The 17,963-nt window shown below is 48.0% G+C and overlaps 1 non-coding gene across 1 annotated transcript; it reads right to left on the bottom strand.

The window, feature by feature from the left end:
• Positions 1-16,947: 16,947 nt before the first annotated feature.
• Positions 16,948-17,020, bottom strand: TRNAK-CUU. The gene has a single exon. It is a non-coding gene; the product is annotated as a tRNA-Lys (tRNA).
• Between the last annotated feature and the right edge of the window lie 943 nt (positions 17,021-17,963).

Here is a 17,963-nt window from a genome sequence, read left to right as displayed (position 1 = left end):
GTGGTGGGTGGCAGGGGGCGGGGGGCAGAGAGCATTCAAGTCCTGAGACCCAGGATGCCCCAAACGAGGCAGATCAGGGTCCCTCTGGTCAGAGGCCCAGGCAGCAGCCTCTCTTACAGTGTCACCTGAGGGTCTCTGTGTAAGGAGACCAGAGTGTTTGCTTAGACTACAGCCTCCAAGCATAGGCTCCAAACCAGATGAATCTACACCTTTAATCCATTCCTGAGGGATTGCTTTTTCTAATGATTGTATTTGCATGGTAAGGTATGGAAACTTCTGGAAGACGTGTGAGGAATAAGCAGCCTGGGTCCCTGGGCCTACCTGGCCACCATGAAGAGGCCCAGGTGGTGAGGCCTGGGAGAGAGAGGAGGCACTTTTGCTGAGGGAGGGCTGGGGGGCGGGGCAGGGGGACAGCAGGGGGGTGGGCTGGGAGACTTCTTGCTGCATTCCTCTCATTTCTTAAGAATTTCTTTCTTGGGGCACCTGGGTGGCTCAGTTGGTTGAGCGTCTGACTCTGGCTCAGGTCATGATCTCGCAGTTTGTGAGTTCGAGCCTTGTGTTGGGCTCTGTACTGACAGCTCAGAGCCTGAAGCCTGCTTCAGATTCTGTGTCTCCCTCTCTCTGCCCCTTCCCCGCTCATGCTCTGTCTCTCTCTGTCTCTCAAAAATGAATAAACGTTAAAAAAAAAAAAAAAGAATTTCTTTCTTTCTTTCTTTCTTTCTTTCTTTCTTTCTTTCTTCCTTCTTTTTTGGAACTAAAAGAGGAAGTTGTTTACTGAGGGAAGGAGGGTGCAGGCAGTATAAAAATCAAAAGTTCGTTTGGCTTTCACTGACTTTTCTTCGTCTGCTTCTCAAATGGGGGTTGGATTTTATTGTACATTTTCCGAGGGCCCTGATCTGCTCACAGAATCCTTTATCCAGCGGGAAGCAGTGGGGCGGATTCCTTAGGCGACCCTCCGAGAGAGCTCTCACTGCGCACAGGGTTGCTCGGTGTTGCCTCCTGTTCCCCTTCTGCTTCGTGGGTACTACAAAGTAGTCATTCACTGCAGGAGATGGTGAGCCCAGTAGTTAGTGAACAGAAGTTCTGGAAGCCCGCTTTGCCATCTTGGCACGGGTCCACGTCCTTCACTATTTTGTCCACAGTCAGAGGGTCTTTTTCTTTCCTTTCCTTTTCTTTCTCTTTCTTTCTTTCTTTCTTTCTCTTTTTCTCTTTCTTTCTTTCTTTCTTTCTTTCTTTTTCTTTCTTTCTTTCTTTCTTTCTTTCTTTCTTTCTTTCTTTCTTTCATGTTTAGTTATTTATTTGAGAGAGAGAGAGAGAAAGCATACTTGTGTATGCATGCAAGCCAGGGAAGGGCAAAAAGAGAGAGGGAGGGAAAATCCAAAGCAGGTTCTGTGCTGACAGCACAGAGCCTGATTTGGGACTCGAACTCATGAGCTGTGAGATCATGACCTGAGCCAAAGTCAGATGCTTAACTGACTGAGCCACCCTAAGAATGAGTTTCTAAGGGTAGAATTTCAAGGATAGTAAATAGAGAGGCAAGAGGAGCTGTTATTTACCCATCCATCCATCCATCCATCCATCCATCCATTTATCTGTTTATTTCCTCTGAAGCACTTCTGGGACAGGGGCACCTGGTGGCTCAGTGGGTTGAGCGTCCGACGTCAGCTCAGGTCATGATCTCGAGGTTTGTGAGTTCGAGCCCCACATTGGGCTCTGTGCTGACAGCTCAAAGCCTGGAGCCTGCTTCACATGCTATGTCTCTCTTTCTCTCTCTCTGCACCTTCCCCACTTGTGCTCTCTCTCTCTCTCAAAAATAAATGAAATATATATATATATATATATATATATATATATATATAAATAAATATATAATTCCTGGGGCTAATCAGTTCACCCTAGGGCAGCCTCCAAGGTAGTCTTCTCTAACCTGTCCGCCTGAGCTGAAAGGACTCACACCATCCTCCAGGGAAGCTAGATGCAGGACAGAGAGGGTGTGGGGGTGGCTTTCAGTTCCAGAAGAGCTCCTGCTCCTAGTCCACAGCTCTGATCTAGGCCTGTGGAGACCCAGGACTGGCAATGAAAGAAACCAGGGTCCAAATGGCCCCCAGGGCTGGCTGAGCGACCCCTGGGAGGCAGACACAGGGGTGGCGGCCATGGCTCTGGGGACCACAGGACATGGGAACAGTCCCGACATCTTCTCTAGAAGCAGCTCTGAGGCAGACATGTGGTCTCTTAGGTGGATTAGCCTGAGCCAAGGCACCTTCCTCACAGCATGTGTCAAGTGCCCGAGGCAACACAGGCCCATTCATTCATTCATTCATTCCACAGTTGCTACGTGCCAGGCACGGAGCTTGGCTCTGCAAGTTAGCTGTGAAGGAAGCAAACAACGCCCTGCTCTCATGGAGTTTACATACCAGAAGGGGAACAGACAACAGAACAATAAACAAACCAATATGGAACCTAGTCCAGTCGAATGGTGTCAGGAAGAAAGATGAATCGGGATAACGGGAGAGAGAGTGAGTGGAGTGGAAACGTGAGCTATTTCTACTTGTGGGCTGGGGAGGCCTCTGAAGAGAAGACCCTGACCTGAGCAGAGGCCTGAGGGAAGGGAGTGGGACAAGGAGATTTGGGGGAAGGAACAGAGGTCCTGCTGTGAGAAGGAACTTGAGGCATGATGAGGAGGTCAACGCGGCTGCAGCTTTGGAAAGGAGAGCGTGGTGGCACCTGGGGGTGCAGAGGTAGGCAGGGCCGCAGCTCTGGGCCCGTGGAACCCAGCTTTCTCTATGTGACCGACAGGAGGCCAGGGAGTGGCTTCGGAGGCGCCCAGAGCAAGGGATTCGAAAGCTGCTGACATACTATGGAAGTCGAGCTGACGGGATTTGATGATGGAATGGAGGCAGGTGTGAGGAATGAGGAGGCAAGGCGGATTCCTAGGTTGGCCTCATGAGCTTCCAGGTCAACGGTGCCGGTGAGGGGACGTTGAGAATTCCGCTCGGGACACGTGACGTTTGAGGTGCCCGTGGGCCACCCCCGTGGAGATATTAGTATGCAGCTGAAGCCGTGAGGCTCGTGTCTGGGGTTGGGCATGGCTTGCGGGTGGGGCTGACAGTTACGGGAGAGATGGGATCCCTGGAGAAACTTAGAAGGGAAGGGGAGGGAAGTGAGCACTGAACCCTGGGCCTCTACCAGGGAGAGGAGGTGGAACCAGCCCGGGAGACCGAAAGAGAGGAGGCAGAGAGGAAAGATGAGCTGTACTGACCAAAGGAAGGCACACCGGCAGGACAGGGGAGGCTCGACTGTGCCAAAAACCGCTGGCAGTCTGGACTGGCACATTGGAGGTCATGGGTGAGCTGGACAAGAGAGCTTCAGCGGGGCGGTGGGGACCGAGGCCTCAGAAGAGTGAGCACAGGTTGAATAGGACGGCAGGGGACCGAGATGCTAGGGCAGACGAATCTCCTCGAGGGACGTTGCTACACAAGGGAACAGGGAAATGGAACCGTAGACCAGCCGTTTGGACCTGCGAGCAGAAGACGGAGAAGCCGGGTGGTCACTGATGACCTTGCCGAGGGACTTCAGAGCCGCAGAGGTGGACAGGGGACCACGGTGTTAGTTGGGAGGCTGGCACGTCCTCCCTGAGACTGGAAGGAAAGAGGGAAGGAAGGATAAATACTCAGGCAACCCTGAAGGGGTCGGAGGGCCTCGGCCGGTGCTCTTCCTCTCTGGCCTGAAATTTCACCTTGACTGTTTCTGGAAGCCTGACTGTTAGCAACCAAAGAGAAAGATGCTACCTTAAGCACCACCCACTTACTATCAGCCAAGAGCAGAGCCGAGATGGAGGCTGGTGGAGGAAGGCCCCAAAATGAAGGGTGAGCTCCAGTTAGAGCCCTTTTGGCCAAGACTGCTTATGCCTGGGTGGGTCTGGTCGGAAAAGCTGGCTTGGCAGGGGATGGGACATCAGCAGTCTACAGCCTTGCAGCCCAGGAGTTCGCTTGCTACTGGATGAGCATTCACTTAGGAGCCCATCAGCTCCAGCTGGGGGCCTGGTGACACAGAGGGGCTAACAGGCCTCTGGCAGGGTGAAGGCCCTCCTGCTGTCTCCCCCTTCCCAAAGGGCCGCCTCCTCCCACACCAGTGAAATGAGGATGACTTCGACATCTAGAAAAAGGATGTACCAGTTAGGATGCCTTAGGCCAATGGGACAGTGATGCTTGCTACTCAAAAGTATGGTCCCTGAACCAGCAACATCAACATCAACTAGGATCTTGCTAAGGCTATAGAAGCTAAGACCTACCAAATCAGTCTTAGTTTAGTGAAATTCCCGGATGATTCATAAGCACATTAAAGTCTGAGAAGCACTGGCTTATGCTACAGGTTCTCAAATTTGCTACACCTTGGAATCAGCAGATTTTTAAAAGTTCTGATGCCTGAGTACCACCTACCTTCCCCACTCCTCCGAGGGATGCTGACTTTACTGGTATGAGCTATGGCTTGGGTATCAGGAATTGTAAACCTTCCCAGGTGATCCTAACATGCTAACTTAGCCACAAACTTTGAGAACCCTAACTTAAACCGTAAAGATATTCATTTTGGGAGTTAGATTCCAGGGTAGGCTCAGCAACCCCCTGATGTAATTGAAGACAAATGATTATTAGAGTTTTTTGTTTTTTGTTTTTATCCTTAGGCTTGTCACCTCATGGTTATAAGATGGCTGCCACAGCTCCTGGAATCATTCACCCACATGACAGCGTTCAGAGGTTGGGAATGAGGTGCAGGGCCAATGCACTAAGAGTTTGCTTTTTGACTTCTTTTGTCAAGCGGGGAAAAACCTTTCTTAGATCCTTGTAACGGATGTCCCCTTGGTTCTCACGGGGCAAAGATGGGTCACCCTTAGCTGCTGGGGAGACTCGGAAAGTGAGTTTTGGGGTTTTTCATTGTCCATGGGGGGAAGCAGAAAGTGGAGAAGAGGACTGAAAAGGATTACTGAGCAGGTAGTCAGCGGTGTCTGCCCTAAAAGACACATCTGAAGTACAAATGCACATGTGGAAACTTAACACATAAAATAAGTAATTAGTTAACTAATTATTTAACACAAGCAAACAGGAAAGGTCTGGGTCTTCTATTAGCTTTCTGTTTTTAATGTACTTGACCAATTAGGTAATCATTCTTTCTGTTTAATTGATTTGCTTTAGGTTTGCCCGGATCAGAAATCAAAAAGGTTTTCTTTAAAACACAAGCTCCTTGGAAGGCAGAAATTCCCAACTGAATGTAAACTGTGCGTTGTTCCTCACTCGGTGTCACTACACTCGGTAAGAGTGTAGGTGGAGAAAACAAGTATTACGGTAGCAGACCACACCAATCAATGCTCCTCAAACTAACAAATGTGCTGTCCACAGCAGGTGCATAGAAAAACCCTTAGAATTTTATGTACACAGAAATTCCACTTCTGGGAATTAGTCCTAGGGAAATAATCATGTATGCGTTTCAGAAATAGTCATTGATAAATTGTTTATCAAAGGAACAACTGGGGTGCCTGGGTGGCTCAGTTGATTAAGCATCTGGCTTCGGCTCAGGGCATGATCTCCTGGTTTGTGGGTTCAAGCCCCACATCAGGCTCTCTGCTGTCAGCGCGGAGCCCGCTTCGGGTCCTCTGTCTCCCTCTCTCTCTCTGCCTCTCCCGCACTCTCTGTCTCTCAAAAATAAGTAAACATTAAAAAAAAATCAGGAACTTACATTTTCAATGAGAGGGCATTGCTTATATGACACAGCCATACAATGTGATACTATACAGCCATTAAAAAAAAATGACAATGTTAGGTGGTATTTAATGGCATGGGAAAATGTTCACAATATGTTATTAAGTAAAAAAAAGCACTTTATAGAGCAGTGTATAGTATAATCACATTAAAAAATTTAAAGGGAGTGCCTGGCTGACTTAGAGTGTGTGACACTTGATCTCAGGCTCTTGAGTTCAAGCCCTACATTGGGCCAAGAGCTTACTTAACAAAACAAAATTAAAATAAAATAAATAAATAAAATTATTTTTTTTTAATTTAAAGTATATGTGTGCTAAGAAAATAACCACTGTAAGAAGACATTACATAAATATTGCCTTTCTGAGTGGTAGGATTATGTGAGGTTTTGATTTTTCTTTTGACTCCTCTGTAGTAAACATATTTTATTTTGCTATAAGGAGAAAAGTTAGAGTTCTTCAGCCCAAACAATTTAGCATGTGTTTGTGGAACTCTGATCCAGGCTTCCCTTTCTCCCATCTTCTCCCTAACCCCCACACCCCATCCCCCTCCACCCCAAACCCCCCACCGTCCCCCCCCCCATCCCTAAGCAAGAAACCTCTCCCCCACTCCCCCAACTGGGAATTTTCATGGAAACTTCTGGAGACCCCGCCCACTTGGCCCAGTTTATGTTTTGGTGGAAACTCTTAATGTTTCCATTGTCTGCCTTGAGAGTGTTGAAATTACTCATCTTAATTAAGTGTTGCCTAGGTGTTATTTTGACAGACTCTCACCCATTGAATTTTCTTTACCTCTTCTTTGTTTTAGAAGCCAAGAAGGAAAATGCTTTAGTGGGAGGGTAACTCTCCCATTTGCAGTCACTGCATCTGAAAGATTGCTGGAAGAAACGACAGTCAGGTTGGCTCCAGGCTGGCCTGACTTCCCACTCAGCCGGTTTTTTGGAGTCTTGAAAGCCAGCAAGAACTCTTTCTTTGCAGAAGTACCTGCCAGGGTTCCAAGGTGAGTCAAATAACATCCCTTACCTAAGTAACTCAGGTGCTGTTTTCACGAGTGGATGTTTATCCTCTGAACTAAAATGTGCATTCCTACAGCGTGCCACAAGGTTCCATGGGGAGAGGGAGCAGGTCTAGACAGGTGACCATGGGCAGCCTCTCAGAGGTGGTGGCATTTGAGCTGAGACTTAAGTGGACATCCAACCATAAGCAAATCTGGGGAAACAGAGTTCCAGAGGTAAACAACAAGGGCAAAGACTCGTTTGGGAATGAGCTTGGCCATTTCTAGGAAAAGACAGAAGCCTGCGGGGTCTTTTCCTGGGATAAATTCCCACACTAGGGTGACAGGACCAAAAGTTAGAGACATTGTTATGACTTTTGATTACCACCCCCCACATATATGACTGGCTTGTTTTCCAAAATGAACATATACAGGATCATGTGTCCAATTGTCAATGGCTGTTATTCCAGGGGCGTGGGATTCAGAGGTGGACACGATGAGAAAAGGGACTTTAAAGTTCCCATCGTCTGCATGATTTAACTTTTGGCTATATATATATTGGTATACATAATTTTATTTTAGATTTAAATTGGTTTTAATGTTTATTTTTGAGAGGGAGAGAGAGCGTGCAAGGGGGAGAGGGGCAGAAGAAGAGGGAGACACAGAATCTGAAGCAGGCTCCAGGGTGCGAGCTGTCAGCACAGAGTCCCACGCGTGAATTGAACTCACCAGCCACGAGACCGTGACCTGAGCCGAAGTCAGACGCTCAACTGACTGAACCACCCAGGTTCCCCAGTATATATCATTTCTTTTTTAAGTTTATTCATTTGTTCTGAGAGAGAGAGAAAGTGCAAGTCGGGGAAGGGCAGAGAGAGAGAGGGAAAGAGAGAGAATCCCAAGCAGGCTCTGGGCTGACAGCACGGAGCTTGATGAGTGGCTGGAACCCAGGAACCATGAGAGATCATGACTTGAGCTGAAGTCAAACACTTAACCATCTGAGCCACCCAAGTGCCCCTGGTGTATATTATTTTTAAAATTTAAAGTGACCTAATGTTTTAGAACACTAGTAATAAGAGGGTGGTAGATAACAGTGTTTTATTATTCTAAATATCATACATGCATTATATGAATTCCATTGTATCTCTGAAATATTTCATATCAAGCACTTGATTTTTGTAACATGTATTAATCGAGGGGTCCCTGGGTGGCTCAGTTGGTTAGGTGGCTGACTCTGATTTTGGGTCAGGTTAGGATCTCATTTGTGAGTTCAAGCCCCATGTTGGGCTCTGCTCTGACAATGCAGAGCCTGCTTGGGATTGTGTCTCCCTCTCTCTGCCCCTCCTCTGCTCTCTGTCTCTCAAAATAAATAAATAAACTTTAAAAAGTATTAATTTATACGCACAAGGATTGCTGATTATTTCTTTTTAACATTTTTGCTTCTTTATTTGGTTTGCTTTGCTCTGATGTTAGATAAACCACTTTATACTATGTCAGTTTCAGTTTTTTGTCAAATCGGAAGAAATATCTGACTAACCTCTCAATTCCCTAACAGAATTGTTCAGAAAGTTAAATAGTAAATGGAAGGCACTCTACAAATGTTTAAATGCAGTAAAAATAGAACAGAGGAAAGAAAATTAGGAATGAATTTTCATCTGGAATGGATTTCTCCTTTTTCCACATCTCACCAAGGCCAGTGCCTTCTCAGTGCACCTTTCCTGGACTCTCCCATTCACCCTGATCTCTCCATCCTCTCAAGTGTTCTTTTTTCTTTCTTCTTTTTTTTAAAAAATTTTAATGTTTTTATTTTATTTTTGAGAGAGAGAGAGTCAGAGTCTGAGTTGGGGAGGGGCAGAGAGAGAGGGAGACACAGAATCCGAAGCAGCCTCCAGGCTCTAAGCTGTCAGCACAGAGCCTGATGTGGGGCTAAACTCATGAACCACGAGATCGTGACCTGAGCCAAATTCGGACGCTCAACCTACTGAGCCACCCAGGTCCCCCTCCATTCTCTCAAGTGTTCTTAAACCTAAGGCTACACGATGTGGCACTTTAATGGTTTTGTATGCATTGATGACGACACAATATCCTGCTGGTGGGATTTGAGGCATTGGTGAGTAGGTAGAGGAGAGGAGATAATTTGGGGAAAAGGGTGTTCTTTCACGGAGAGTTGTGTGTGTCAGGAAGGGCTTTGAGTTTGGAAGAACCAAGTCCTGGTGTGAGTATTTCAGTGACTAGCTCTGAGCAAGCCAAGTCTTTTCACCTTCCTGGTTTCAGTTTCTTGAGTTGCGGAACACCTTCACTCTGCCATTTACTACTTGGAGGTCGTTAAATGTCCTGCGGTCACCGTCCTCTACGCTCACCACTATCCAGTCCTCGTCGCCCTCCCGGAACATGGGAGGCTCGGCGCTCTTGTGCTTGGGCGGGGTCATGGGACTAGTTGCTGGCACATGAAATGACAGAGGGAGCACACTTCCAGGCGGTGAGAAAGGCACACCTGCGTCTCTAGGCTCCCTCTTGCCCCGCCATGCTGTGGAGGAGGTCCGGTGGCGACATGCTGTGCCAGAAACTTGTGCTGACTCGGTGTGCCAAAAGGTCAAAGCAGCCGGGGTCCCCGAGTCACTGCACGGAAGGCTGCTGGTGAGTGGGAAATATTCTGTAACCGCATAAAACTGCTGACATTCTTGACAGTGTTACCACAGCACAGCCTAACCTATCCTAGCTAACACACACACTGAGTCTGAGTTTCCCCTCCTCTGGGAGAAAGACGCCTAGTTCACATGGTTGTGGTGCAGATGTGACGAGAAGACGTAAGGCAGGTTCTGAGCCCAATGTGGTTCACAGAAAGAGCTCACTAAACGTTTGCTTCTTGTCCTCCCCTAACAAGATGGTCATTCTTGGCAAAGGCAGACAAGGCCACCGGACCAGACCTTCCCGTGGATCTCTGGGGCATAACAATGAGGTCAATAGCTCCCTATGGAAGTAGGCAGCAAGTATTATGAGTTCTGTCTCTCCACACTCCCCGGCTCCTTCCATGTAGATCCTGGGGCAGTAATTTGGGGTTGTTGAGAGATGTGGTACTGACGGCTTCTGGCATCCACCTTCCATTTGCCATAAGCTGTGGCAGCCACACTTTCTCCTCACCACTGCCACCAGCTGCCTCCATCTTGTGGTGGGGGGTGGGGGTGGGGAGGGTGCCTTCCTCATTTACCACGAATTGTCCCCCTTGGTGCCATGCGACAGGAAAGAAACATTTGGGAATATCGGCATCTGGTAGGGCCCCTCCCTTAGTCTACGCCTTGACTCTAATACAAAATAATAAAAGTAAATAAGTAACGTGAAAACAAACCTCTGGGCTGTAAGTGCCTTTTTTTTGGAAAGAGGCAAGTTTAGTGAGGTGGTGGTGGTACAAGGAGGAGGACGCGAATATGGGAGTTTAATGGGGAGAAACAACCCCCCCAGGGAAAGCACCTGGCCCTTGTTAAAGATGGCTGCCTCCACTCTGGAAAACAGTGTGGAGGTTCCTCAGAAAATTAAAAATAGACCTACCCTATGACCCAGCAGTAGCACTGCTAGGAATTTACCCAAGGGATACAGGAGTACTGATGCATAGGGGCACTTGTACCCCAATGTTTATAGCAGCACTCTCAACAATAGCCAAATTATGGAAAGAGCCTAAATGTCCATCAACTGATGAATGGATAAAGAAACTGTGGTTTATATACACAATGGAGTACTACGTGGCAATGAGAAAGAATGAAATATGGCCCTTTGTAGCAACATGGATGGAACTGGAGAGTGTGATGCTAAGTGAAATAAGCCATACAGAGAAAGACAGATACCATATGTTTTCACTCTTATGTGGATCCTGAGAAACTTAACAGAAACCCATGGGGGAGGGGAAGGGAAAAAAAAAAAAAAAGGAGGTTAGAGTGGGAGAGAGCCAAAGCATGAGACTCTTAAAAACTGAGAACTAACCGAGGGTTGATGGGGGGGTGGGAGGGAGGGAAGGGTAGGTGATGGGCATTGAAGAGGGCATCTTTTGGGATGAGCACTGGGTGTTGTATGGAAACCAATTTGACAATAAATTTCATATATTAAAAAAAAGAAAAAAAGATGGCTGCCTCTGTCTGAGGCATGGCTCTACACAGCACTTTCTGCAGCCAGGCTGATGCTTTCCGCGGCCCCAGGAGAGCAATTTCTTGAATCCCACAGTGAGGGACCGGAGAGGTTAAAGCCTTCTTAGGAATTTAAATCAGTGCTATGGCAGGATCTTCCAGGACCAGTGACTCAGGACTGCTCACCTGGATACCTTCCCCACCGACACCCCCCCCACCCCCAATCTAGCTACGGAGGAGAGGATGCGAGCCATTTGCAACTGCTTTTAGCAAAAACTTTAAAGACTCAAAAGAAATTCAAGTCCATTTGCAAAGTATAGGCCTGGCTGTGGTGGGGCCTGGTCTTACTTCAGCCACTCTCCTGGCCCACAGGAGCTGTGGCCAGACTAGTAATGAGCTATCCTAGAGAGTTCAGAAAAATGGATTCTGCTGCCTGCACTCCATCTTATGAGAAACAGATGACTCCTTGCTCTGAAATGGCGAACGCCTCCAGAAATCCATCCTTGTCCCTTCTTTGTTCCAAAGCAAACACTTGCCTTGGCTTCTGTTCTCACGCCCAGGCGCGCTCTACGGGAGCGGAGCTCCTGAGCCAAGGACCTGAGACTTGATTTTGAATGGAAGTCAACAAACGTATCCATGAGCTGTAACCACAGAGTACTGGGATGGCTTTCATAATGAACATTCCAGACTTACACATCCAAGTAAGCGTTGTCCCCTTCAACACGGTCACCTGGGCGGGCTTCAGATCGACATCCAAGGTGATAATAATAGTAAGGTGTCAGCATTTATGGAGCATTTACAAATGTTAGGCTCTGTGCTAAGAGCCTTATAGGTATTTCTCATTTGACCCTCACAGTCCCATTAACAGATGAGAAAACTGAGGTTTAGAGAGATGAAGTCATGTGACTACTAGGTGATAAAGCTGGGATTCAAACCCTGGCCCAAAGCTCCCCACTCCAGAGTTCGAATGATGTTCAGAAGTTGGAATAAATGCTGTCCTTTCAGGTCCTCACTGATGGTATGAGGAGTCGCTGTCATTCAGGTTCAGCCACAGGAATCAGAAACTTTCACATGCCTTCGTGATGCTCTTGAAATCTCCCCACAGCGAGGTGTGTGGACAACCATCCCAACCGTCCTTGGGAGGAAGGCAGGGACACTCAAAGAGAGGTTAAGGAACTTGTAGTAAGTGGCCCTGCAATAACTCTTGGGAATGAACTTGATTTCTTGAAACAGCCAAAAGCTATTTGGAGCAAAGTCTACTAATCTGGGTAATTCATCCAACTTGGCAAAATTAGGCATGTTCAGCATAAATCTGCACAAGACTGATCATCTTGTGGGGTTCATAGTCTGGTCATGAAGGCAATTTCAGAAGAGGTTAGAAATTTCTTTCTTGTCTGGACTAAAATTTGCCTCCTTGTAATTTGCTTCTGTGGCTCCAGTGTGAATGCTGGAACCACAAAGACTCAGCCTCATCACCACCACTCTCCACACCCCACTACATCCTAACATACTTGGTTATCTGGTTGTAACCCAGGCAGATTAGAAAAGATGGACACACACTTTAGAATCATCGGGGACATCTCTAACCTACAATGCCCAGAGAGTCTGGTTTTATCCATCAGTCCGATGGATAAAAGAATAGTTGGTTTTTTTTGAAGTTTCTCAAGTGACTTGTACACAGGGTTGAGAACCACTGTGAGAGGAGGAGGATTTAAACCCAGAGAAGCTCAGTAACTAGCCCAAGGTGTCACATGTCCCAGAGCTGGACTTCAAGCCACTGCCCAACTGCTTCTTGCTTCCTCTGGACACGGCCACTCTCCTTGACTCACAAGGGTTCCTTGAGCTTGGGGTCCCAGCAGGGACAACAAGGGAGCAGCAGTCTTTGCAGTATGCCCCGTTTGGAAGGTGTTATCTGTCGCCCCCAACAATGCTGAATTCGTTGTGTCAAAGGTATCTGTGTGGGATGTGCTGTCTGCAATGCTGGAAAGCTGGGTGTGGAAAATACTCAGGTACTCCCGGGTTCTGACTCTGCTTAGCCCCCATGTGAGGATATGGCCCTGGTGACACAGATTGGTTCAGAACCAGGAGAGGCCCATATATGTAAATATTCTCTCTTGATTGCCTTGGATTGTTAGAAGTGCATTCTTCTAGAACTGTGATGTAAGCTCTCTTGTAACACGGTAAGAAATCCAACTTTCCAGTGAGATCTTACCTCCCAGGGGTTAAGGCAGGCATCCTCCTCACCTCTTCCAGAATTCTGCGGTGCCAAAGGAAGCTGGTGGAGCGATGCTGCCTCTGTTGCTACCTTTCTTCTTGTAAGATTTTGAATTCTTGTCTAATTTAATTTAACCTAGCCTTACAGGGATTGCGTGTAGCCTCAGCGCCCATAGCCTTTAGCTGGGGACATGAGGAAGGGCTGGACTCCTGGCCCTGGCCCTGAGCCGGAGAGGAATAACAGCCTGAAAGGAACCAAAAGCAGGAATAAGCTGGGATTGCCTCGACCACAGCTCCTCAGGGAGAGTCTGCCCTCTAGGCAGGCCTTACCTACTTGATCCCTCTCTGTTGGCTTTCTGCTGCTAACAAAGACCTTTTTCTGGCTTCTACTCCCCTTCCATTTCTCTTCCATGGCTGTCCCCACACCCTTCCCTCAAGTCAAGGGCATACTTGGAAACAACAGGAGGGAATGTCAGGCCAAGAACAAGGCACAGTTGTAGTGATGAACTGAACCGAGGACCATCTATTTACGTGAATGCAAATGGTACTGCTTCCACAGTTGGTCTGCCATCAAAATAGCCTTGTGCGATATTTAATTTTATGGGTCTACTTGACTGAGCCACAGGTGCCCAGATATTTGGTCACATTTTATGCTGGGTGTTTCTATGAGACGTTTCTGGATGAGATTAACACTTAAATGAGTAGACTGAGTGAAGCAGATTGCTTTCCTTAATGTGGATGGGCCTCATCCAATCAGTTGAAGGTCTGAATAGAACAAAACGGCTGACCCTACCCTGAGTAAGGAAATATTCTTCCTGTCTGATGGCCTTTGAACTGGGATGTTGGCTTTTTCCCTGACTTTGACTTGAACTGAACCGAAACACTGGTTCTTCCTGGGTCTTGAGCCTGTTGGCCTTAGCACTGGAACTATAGTTATCAGCTCTCCTGATTCTCACATATTCAGATTTAGACTAGAACTAACCATCAGGCTCTCCTGAGTCTCCAGCTTACCAACTTGCCCTGAGGATCTTGGGACTTGCCTGCCTCTACAATCAGGTGAGACAGTTCCTTATAATAAATCTCTTTCTCTCTGTATACATCCTATTGGTTCTCTTTCTCTGGAGACCCTGGCCAATGTCCTTGCCTTCCAGATACTACTAATATCCCCATTTCACAGACGGAGAAAAGTTTCAGAGTCACGACCACCAGCACCCAGTCAGGTGCCCTGCCCTCTCTAGCAGCACGGTCTGGACCCCACTCACTCCAGCTCTGTCCGCCTCCTTCCCTCCTCTCTCTACGTCTGTGCAGGCTTCAGCTCACCCCGCCTCCGTGGAAGCCCCGCCTCCATTTCCCTGCTCCATTTGGGCCAGCAAGTATCTGGAACTGGATCCAGGATCTGCGTGGTATCTGCTTCTTTCACAGGCGAGTCGATATTCCTGGGGGAGTTAAAACACACTTGCTGGCCTTCGCTGTCACTTCCTTTTTAAACAGTTGGAAATATTTCAGAACCCACATGATCCCATTTGGTTGTCAAGCCACATCATTGTTTTGGAGAGAAGGCTGTATTTCCCGGAGACTGTGTCTTTCTAATCTCCATTTCTTTCCCCGCCTCTTTACACATTCCTTTCTCACTCCAGATAATCTCCTCGGGCCTGCAGGTTTATTTCCAAAACAACTGAGGGAAAGGTGTTTGATGGGGGCCCATCCATTTTGACCTGCTGTGTTTTCCCAAAGTCTAGGGGGTAGATTAACTTCTTCTTGGCCACAGGCTGGGTAATTTTGGTGCTACAGCAAATGCATTCTGACTTTTAGATGGTGGAAAGAAAGGAAGAACAAAGGAGAGGAAAGAAACCAATAGCAACACCCAACAGCCAAATTTATATGCACATTATGGTAATAATTCTGCAAGAACAGTTTGTACTTGCAGATAACTTAGCCTCTGGCCAACCAGGAACAGGGGGTTACCAACAACCACAGCAAAGCCGCATACCAACTACAAGATTGTATTTTTGGTTTTTTGGGTTTTTTCCCATCCCTATCCGAAAACACTTCAACACATCGATTTTTCTTCCTTCTGAGCAGACAGAGGAACAGGTCAGTGAAGGGGAATATGTCCAGGATGGTGCCCCGAGGTGGGTGACAAGAAGATCTTTGAGGCCTGGACTGTGTTCTCCACGAGGCTTCTCCTCAAGCCCGGAACCCGGGAGCAGGGGCATAAGCTGTACCGCAATGAAGTTAGGGAATGTGGAGGAAGGCTTTCCAGAGGTGGGAGCATGAAAGAGAGATTGAAGAAAAGGCTTGTGGGAGGCATGCCAAGAGGGCCATGAAGTAATGTTCCCAGAGCCCTCCAGCCCTCTGGTTAAAGGACCATTAACCACGAATTATTATCCTGGCTATTATTTCTGTCTACAATAACAGCCACGACAATGGATGCTGCAAAGGTCAACCCTGGGGCTCCTGTTGCCTAATCCATTTAGTAAGGGTTGGAGGCGGAAACGAGCTGATGAAGTTTGTTGTGGATCCAGACACGTTTCAGCTGGCTGGGCGGGCGGCGGGGGGCCTGTGAGAAACTCCAGATGGAGTTAATCTCCTCTGTGCGCCAGGCAAGGATGGCAGCTAAAATTTAACCTGAGCACATTCGAGGTAAGGCACACGGAGTGAAAGCTCATCTCTGCTTCTTTGGTGAGGACTCGGGGTAGAGTCCTGGCAGGGAGTGGGGTGCTTGCCCGGTTCAGGGCAGAGGCCCCCACCGTGGTCACTAGAACTAGGGCCACCCCCACCCCAGGGTTCCAGCCTCCTGAGTTGCTCCTGGATCCACAGGGGCCTGGGCTGCCCCTTTTATCTGGAGTCATCTCAAATGCTACCTGGCATTGCAGACCCGCCCAAGGTCACCCAGTTAGATGGAGGCTGAGCCAGGACCAGAAGCTGGGGCCCTTGGCTTCTGGTTGGAGTATTTCCACTCTACCTGCCTGCAGCTCCTTCCCCTGCTCCCAACCTGCAAGTAAACAGCAGCCTTGAAGCCAGCCGGACACGGACACGGTGGGGGATGGGGAGGCTGGGGCCACCCAGTTCTCATTCACTCCACTCAGGCCTTCCAACATGCATACTGAGCACCTACCTAGTACATCTCAAGTACTGTCGCATGTAGGGGATGAGGGCATGGAGTCCGGCCTCAGACCTTGGTCCTTTAATCCTTCTGAGCCTTGATTTCCTCATCTGGAAAATGGGCAGCATTAATCACGCAACATTAATGCAGTGAGTGCTCCATGAAAGGTGGCTATACAAGATGAGGGCCAGGCCCCCAGGAAGTTCTTGATCTGTCAGGGGAGCCAGATTCATGGATAACTATACACAGTATACACGACCACAGTGTTTAGGAGCGAAAGAGGAAGGAATAACTAACTAACAGGGTGTGCCAACATGTGCTGTGTTGCTCACCTGCCCGATGCCTGCAAGGAAGCTCCTCACCCTTTTTAGAGGACCCCGGGTCTGTATACTGGGCCCTCATTTGTATATGGGGATAATATAAATAGCACATAAATTCAGGGTTATGGATTTGGACACAATAAATATGAAGGGCCTGAAGCTCAGTAGTATCATGTTTTGGGGTGAAGTCAGAGAAGTCTTCACAGAAGAGGTGACATATGAATCGGGTTTTGAGCAGAGCTTTACATGGAGAAGCTAGAACAGCATGGACAAGGGCACGGAGATGTGGAAATATGGCATATTCAGAGAAGAGCAAGCAGCTAGGAGGGTCTGAAGCAGGGAGGTTTTAGGAGGGTGGTAGGGAGGGCGCGGGAGCAAGCTGTGGTGGCTATGTGCCCGATGTAAAGAAATTTGAACTTTATTTTTAAGATTTTTTTTTTAAGTAATCTCTACACCCAACATGGGGCTCGAACCCACAACCCTGAGATTAAGAGTCTCATGCTCTACCGACTGAGCCAGTTGGACCCCCTCAAGAAATTTGAACTTTTGGACCACGACGGCCATTGGAGGTTTTTGAGCTTACCTAGGACAGGATCGAATTGGCATTTATAAGATGTACGTTGTTAGCACATTATAGGCGGCTGGGTTTTTTTTGTTGTTGTTGCTTTTGCCGAGAGCCATGTTGTAACAGCCATAATACAATTGTGATAAACTCCTGAATAACTGTCAGAACTCTAGTGGTTGCAAGTGACAGAACATCAAGGTTAAGCCAGGTGTGGTGGTTTTCAGATATGTCCACAAATTCTTTGATCTTCCTCCCTTCAAGAGGAGGGGCCTGCTTCCCTCCCCTTGAGCGTGGGCTTGAGGTAGTAACACTTCAGAGTTACTTCAGGGACGAGCTTCTAAAGGGCACGCCTCACTTGCTCTCTTGGATGTCTCTCCCTCAGGGGACATCAGCAGCCATGTTGTGAGGACACTCACCCAGCCTCTGCAGAACCCGCGTGACAGGGAACTGAGGGCTCCTGCCAACAGCCATGGGGTGAACCACTGTGAAAGCACATCCTTCAGGCCCAGCCAGGCCTTCAGAGTCCTTGCTACCACCCCACCTGAAAGCCTGCGAGAGACCCTGAACCAGAATCACGCAGCTTCGAGCACTCCCAAATCCCTGACCTAGAGAAACTGTGAGGTAATAGATGTTCTTTTCAGTGACCGCGTCTTGCAGCAATTTACTGTGCAGCAATAGATAACTAACACACCAGCTTATGCAGCAAAACAGGGAATTAATTGGTGCACATAAACTGGGAAGTTCAGAAGTAGATACAGCTTGATACAGGGGATCAAAATATGTCTCCAGGATTCATCCCTGTGATCTTCCTCTGCACTGGCTTTTTTCTCAGGTTCCAAGTGGGTGGCTCCGGAAAGCTCCAGGCTCCTATCATCTTTACTGCTTGGATCTCCAGGGGGAAAA

The sequence above is a fragment of the Panthera leo genome, chromosome B3 (genome assembly GCF_018350215.1).
Source record: "Panthera leo isolate Ple1 chromosome B3, P.leo_Ple1_pat1.1, whole genome shotgun sequence".
Lineage (NCBI taxonomy): Eukaryota > Metazoa > Chordata > Mammalia > Carnivora > Felidae > Panthera > Panthera leo.
This window is presented reverse-complemented; position numbering and strand designations above follow the sequence as displayed.